Source organism: Myodes glareolus, chromosome 11, assembly GCF_982192425.1.
Source record: "Myodes glareolus chromosome 11, mMyoGla1.1, whole genome shotgun sequence".
NCBI lineage: Eukaryota > Metazoa > Chordata > Mammalia > Rodentia > Cricetidae > Myodes > Myodes glareolus.
This window is the reverse complement of record NC_142036.1, coordinates 56,618,203-56,625,147: the sequence shown is the minus strand read 5'-3', so window position 1 is coordinate 56,625,147 and position 6,945 is coordinate 56,618,203. Positions and strand designations below refer to the sequence as shown.

The window sequence follows — 6,945 nt, the reverse complement described above, 5'->3', positions numbered from 1 at the left end:
TAGAGACTTTCCCATAACTGGGCTTCTATGGACTCGACCTTTGTTTTAGTTTTGGTAGGTAAGGCAGTGCTGTCTACGTGCTCAGTTTTACAGCTTGAATGGTACATTATGGAGTCAGTTGAGCTAAAGTCTAGAGGCCTACTAAGGTCTGGGGCCCTGTTACAGGAGCTAGGAATCAAACTCAGGTCTTCTGGAAGAACAGCAAATGCTCTTAACTACTGAGCCATCCCTCCAGCCCCAAACCAGAGTTTTGTAAGTGAACAGATCTGGTAGAGAGGGGTATAATGTTCCTTGGCATCATTGCCAATGCTTGAGGCACAGTTGGTAGTTCTGGAGCCCGACTCCGCCCACTGGAGCTCTGCTCACTGCCTTGTCCTCTTCCCCTGTGGCTGGACCTACTCCTTGTAGTAACTTCACACCCACTCCTTGTAGTAACTGCTCTACCGGCTGGTTGGGTTTTTCCTAGCACTCCTTCCGGGAGTGAGCGGAGGCTGAGGATTTTTTCTTCTGACACTGGGCTACTAGAAACATGTTTTTTTTAAGAGAGAGGATTAGTGGTGAGTGCAGCAATTTCTTCAGGGCACATTATATAAACTCTTTGAGAGCTCTCTCCAGGGTGAGGCTCTAGAAGACAAAATAAACAAAACACCACACCAGGGAATACTCAGTACAGGTGACTTGCCTGTCGGTTTCCTCACCATTCTTTCTCCTCGTCCCTTTCTTCCTTCTCTTCTTCCTCTCTTCCTTCTCCTCCCTCTTCTGCTTCTTCTTCTTTCCCTTTTTTCCAGAGGGTTTTTTCTTTGTTTTGTTTTTTGTTTTTTTTCAAGACAGGATTTCTCTAGACAGGTTCTCACTGTGAAGCCCAGGCTGGCCTGGAACTTGGTACCCCCCACCCTAGCACCCCAAGGGCCAGGATTAGAGGGGTATGTCCGCACTGCTGGTAACCCACTTTTGAAGTGCATTGAATACTAGATGTCACATTCACTTGTTGGGCTGTCAAGATCTTCTGACCCACGCTCAGCTTCTCTTGGATTTCAGTTCTATGTGCTGCACCTCGCTGTTTATTTTCTTGTTTTTACAAAACAGACTTCTGAGAGGCTGCTTGAAAGTTGGAGTGCTATGGGTGCTTCTGACTTATGCAGGGAGTAAAACACTGCTCACGGTCTGTCCAGAAACCACTTCCGTACGAGACAAAGCACGGTGTGATCACTGAGCCACCGCGGGCATTAGAAAGAGAGCCTAAGGTTTGTCCCACTTGAAGAAATGGGGGGTGAAGGGAACTGGCTGAGGTTGTTGGTTTGCTCTGAAGCTAACTGTGCTGAATGCCGCCTTTCTGTGAGCTTTCTGCCCGGAAAACCCTGTGCTGGTCTTGGTGAGAACACAAGCTCACACATTCTGGGGTACAAGAGCACCCCTGAAAGTCTAGGGGGAAGCCCAGTGGTTCAGTGTTTTTCTAGTGTGTCCAAGACCCTTGGTTTGGTCGGAAGTGCTCTAAACAGAACTGGGGGCTTAAGGGATGGTTCAGTGGTTAAGGCACTTGCTGCTCTTCCAGTACCCACAGAGAGTAGCTCACAACCACCTGCAGGTCCAGCTCCGGGAAAGCTGGCCTCCACTGGCACCTACATAAATGTGGCACACACAAGCATATGCACGCACACACACACACACACACGCACGCACGCACGCACGCACGCACGCACACACACACACACACACACAAAATCTTTTTTTAATAAAGGAGAAAAAAATCAATATGGAACTGGAGTGTGTGATTTTCCTGGTACAATCAATTAGCTGCTCTATTCTTGTTCACCATCCAAGCTACTGTAGACAGAGGCCAGGTTTAAAAACAAGGGGGTTAAAAACTCAACGCTAACCATGTCCGCCCAAGCATCTGCTCTAACAAGCTGAGCAAGTCGCTGAGGTTAGACGGAGGTGCTGGGATATTTACTCTCCACACATGGCAAAGAATTGGTGCAAAGTGATGTGACGTGGTGAGGTGGACATTTAAGTCCTGGTGACACAGTGTCACCTTTCTGGATTTTCAGGGAAACCGGTGATGGTTTGTAAACCAGGTGGACAGAACTTCACGGAGGTGTGTCACACTCAGATGGGGATAAAACCGCAAGCAATGATCAGCATTTGGATTTGCCCACTTCTAGGTCAGTGCTTCACACAAGACAAAGGTGAGGAGGACTTCCAGGGGGTTACGGTTACAGGCAGAGAGTCTGGTCCAACCTATGGCAAACCTTGCTTCCCAGGGATACAAAAACTTGCTATAGGACTGAACCTTTCTGTCTTTCATCTTGAAGCAGGGTTGATTTTTTTTTTAATCAAATTAACAGCCAGGGAGTGTTTTACCTGCCTGACTGGTTCATACTATTCTGTTCAGACTTGGGTCAGAAGTTTCTTCACCCTGCTGGGTGTGGAAGGCGGTGACTCACAGGGAGAGATGATGTCTCCGGGTGTTACAGCGTGAGTGGGGACTTCTCAGTTTGGCTTCCGCCATTTTGTTCTTCCTCGGTCTCTCTTGGATATTGACATGGCTGCTTGTTTCTAAGGAGAACCAGCGAGATGAATATTCAAATATTAAATTAAGTCCTCTCTCAGTGGACGGGAGGAGGGAGGCAGAGCTGAAAGGGCAAAGGGAACAGAAACTCCTGTCTGTTTGGTGATGCTTCCTTTGTCCAGGATCGTGGCACCTTTGTACACACACAGAACAAGGAAATCTGAATGAAAATATCCACAAATGAAGCTATTAGACCCTTGTCTTCCCCGACTCTGACCTGCTTGGTCTATTGTGGCTCGGGGGGGGGGGGCATCCAACTCAGTCAATTACATTTTACACTACTACCTCCCATTGCCACCCTCTTACAGGCCAAGGACTTGCCCAGAACCCTGCGAACTGCAACCTGGGCATCAAGTTTGAAGTAGGGGTGGAGGTGGGGATGGGGAGTTGGGTGGGTGTTCAATGGGATAGTGAGGGCTAGAAGCCACACACTGGTACAGCCTGCTATCCCCGAGGCTTCTTTTAGTTTGCAGGCTCAATTACTGGGTTCTATTACCTCCCATAACCTGGTCAGGGACACGCTGGTCTCCTGGCATTCCTCCTGCCTCAACCACCCACATGCCAGGGTTACAAAGTCCAGGATTACAAGTGTGAGCTACCACCCCTGACACTCCCACAAGACATTTCTAGAGCCGGTGGCTTGTTGTATTTCTTACTGAAAGCACCTTTCCTCACTCCCCACTTCTTTCCCTTAAGGTTACTAGTCTATCACGAGCTACACCTGAAGGCGTTTAGATCAGGCACTCTGTACTTGGCTCTAAGCCTAACTTGACCTACAGGACTAACAGGGGAATTACCTAAAAAATACTGTTTGGGATCAGATGGTGTCGCCTAACATTTAAAGAAGAATTCACAGCAATGTGTCTTCAGTTTCCCCAAAAAGAAAGGTTGAAGAATGCACGCTTTTACCTCATTCTGAGAGCCCAGCCTCAACCTGAATCTGAAGTCTGAAAAGGATACCGCAAGGAAATCAAGCTACCTGCCAGTCTCTGTGGGAATATAGGTTTGAAAGACCTCTAATGAATAAAATCCAGCAACGTATTCAGAGGGCTGCACACCATGACCCAGTGGACGTTACATATAAAAGTTAATCAGTATAGACTAACGGATTAATAAAATGGAAGGAATGATCAGGCAACCTTCTGAACTGATTTGGAAAACATGTCTATCCTAATCCGATACCCTTTCATGTTATAAAACATCCAGTAAACGAGCAATAGAAGGGAACATCTTCACATGATGAAGACCACGTGAAAAATCCGAGCAACGTTACTCAGAGGGGGAAGAGAGGCTGAGAGTGTTCCTCCTTCAATCAGGAACAAGAGCTGCCGTCTCCTAGTGAATACTGAGTACAATTCCACACAATCATGATTATTATAACATAATATCTGAAGTAGCTCAAGCAGGCAATTAAAGGACGTAAGAGACACAGAAATTGGAAAAATAAGAAATAAAATGATCTGTTTGCAGATGATGTGTTCTTATCTGTAGGACATTTTAAAGATTCCACTCATAAAAAAATAAAAGAAAAGAATGTCACCCAGGACACTTGCTAGCACACATGAAACTGTGGGTTTGTTCTCAACACCACAGGTATGGAATTCAGCACATGGGAGGTGGAGGCAGGAGGATTAGGAGCTCAAAGGCATTCTTGGTTACATAATAAGTTTGAGGCCAGTTTGGGCTACTTGAGACTTTTTCAAACACACACACACATGCATACACACATGCATACAAAAAAACACACTGCCACTAATACCAGCATCAGCACCTCCAACAAAAACCCCAACTAAAATGAAACATGAACTCAACATACTTGCAAGAAAATTTAGAAAAGAATTCCACTTCCAATGGTATCACAAAGTGAACCATGCCTGACTGTGTCATCTTAACCAGCATGGCCTTGACTTCTGCACTGGAAGCGATGGCCATTGCTGTAGGAAATTAAAGACGATGGAAACACACAGAAAGGCACTCTCTGTTTGTGGACTGCAAAACTCAATACTGTTAAGATGAAAATGGTACCCCAAATCATATGCAGGCTTTATGCAAATCTTATTGTCTCAGAAGCATTTTTTTAGTATAGAGATTAGAAAAAACTATTTTAAAATTTATACAGAATCTCAAAAAAAATCCCAAATAGCCGAAATAATCTTGAAAAACAATAAAGTCAAAAATCCTACCATGTAGCCATGAAAACAGCATCAAACACAAAGCCAGAAAGCAAGTGCTGTTGTGGACAGAATGAAAGGTCTGTGGATTATTGCTGGGAATGCAAACTGGTGCAGCTACCTTAGAAATCAGCCGTAGTCTCATATGGCGAAAACAGCTTGGCAGTTTCTGCAAAAGGCAAAGTAAAATGCTCTATAATCTAACTTTAATCCATATATTCCTAAGTAGATGAAAAAACCTGGAAAGTAGGAACTCAAATGATGCTGTGCGACGGTGCCCACAGCGGTGTTAAGAACGACCGGAAGTTAGAAGCCGCGGTCAAGGCAGTTTGAAGATTGGTGCAAGGGAATCTACAAGGGACTAGTGAGCCGTCACAGAAGGAAGGAAATTTTGAAGCGTGCTATGTTGACAGCACCATGCCGGGTGAAACACACCAGACTGCTATAAGGTCCTGTCCTGGTCAGTATTTTTTTTTTTTTTTGTCACTTTGCTAAAAGCTGAAGTCGGCTGGAAAGATGGAATCTCAGTTGAGAAAATGCCACCATTAGATTGACCTATAGGCAAGTTTTTGGGGCATTTTCTTGATTAAAGATTGATTTGGGAGGGCCCAGCCCACTATGGGAGGTGCCACCTCTGGGGCACATAGCTCTGAGTTGTATAAAGAAAAAAATGGCAAGTTGGGCAGGTCACAGAGAGCAAGTCAGTAAACAGCTCTCCTCCGTGGCCTCTGCTTCAGCTTCTGCCTCCAGGTTCCTGCCCTGACTTCCCTTCGGCGGACTCCAATCCAATGAGTAAACAAATAAACCCATTCCTCCTCCATTGTTTTTGGTCATGGTGTTTTATCTCAGGAATAGAAAGTAAGACAAGTGCCGAGGACCAGATAGACAGGATAGTGGTAATAAATACACAACATTGTGAATATGCTCAGTGCCATTGAGATGTACATCTAAAATTATTACAGTCAAGACCGGGAAAGCCTTACAGCGGTAAACTCCATCCTGTATATTTTGCCACAGTAAATCTGTTTTAACGCTGCACAGTCCCGGGCCCCATCCCGAGAAGAGCTGAGAGGCTGATGTGGCAGGTATGAGGTGGGAGCCCGCGGAGGAAGATAAGGGAGGAAACAGGAGGCAGAATCAGGGCAGAAACTGGTCTAACATCTTCCGGAACATCCAGAGAGAGGATTCTGTCCTCTTGTGCCGAATCTTCTTTCTCCAGGGAGTTTGGCCTTGTGGGAGGGTAGCCCTGTGTTGAGGATGTTTTCACATTCCAAAGGTGGGCAGCTGGAGGGAGTGCTAAATCCGTGGGAGCGCTGGCATGCCCCACCCTTGGGCGGATTAGTTAATTATTGAAAAGTGTTGCAGAAGCACACCCAGGAGCTCATTCGCTGGCTGCGTGGGAGTTGACATTTCTGAGGGGTCACAAGCGCTCCTCAAGGAAGCTGCAGGACAAACTGTCTTCCACTGGTCAGGCATGCTGATTGGGTTCAGTCACTTGCAAAGAATTCCTGTGTCCTGCCTACCGAGACAGAAGTTAAATATATCCTGTGGTCCGGTTTGTGAGGTCTTTTGTTTAGTAAGTTTATAAATCTGAGACAAAGTCTCATGTAGCTCAGGCTGGCCGCAAACTAGATGTGTAATCAAGGCTGACCTTAAACTCTCAATCCTCCTGCTTCCGAGTCTCAAAGGACTGGGATTACAGACACCCACCACAATGCCTTATTTTATGACATTTATTTGTGCGCATGGTCATAGGTGGGTGCATGCTACAATGCTTTCGCGGAGATCAGGAACAACTTGCGGGGAGCTGGTTCTCTTCTTCTACCATGTAGGGGCTGGGAACTGAACTCTGGTTGTTAGGCTTGGAGGAAAACTCATTTAACTGATGAGCCATCTTGTCGACCCACTGTGCGCCAGTTATGTGCTGTCAGGTTTATTTATGAACCCAGGGCTTCATGGTAGTCAAGCACATGATAGCTTGTACGTTTACAACTCAGTGGGAGGTCTTAGATAAATAAATTGTAAGGTCTTTGATAAATAAGCCACAGCAAGATTAATTTTTAATTTTCTCGTGCTAATTTCTTTTATTATTTTTAATGTTTATATTAAAATAATTTATATGGAAGCAAGATCATAGAATATATTCTGTTCTTGGATGGATTTTTTTTTGGTCTGTAAAGGGTTTCTCTGTGTAGCATTGGCTGT

General features: G+C 45.4%; 1 long non-coding RNA gene across 1 annotated transcript; it reads right to left on the bottom strand.

Annotated features, from left to right (window-relative positions):
* Positions 1–1,752: 1,752 nt before the first annotated feature.
* LOC148120512 (uncharacterized) lies at positions 1,753–6,040 on the bottom strand. The gene is made up of 3 exons (XR_015739241.1): positions 5,724–6,040; positions 4,753–4,909; positions 1,753–2,556 (listed from the first exon to the last, which is right to left on the bottom strand). It is a non-coding gene; the product is annotated as an uncharacterized LOC148120512 (long non-coding RNA).
* Between the last annotated feature and the right edge of the window lie 905 nt (positions 6,041–6,945).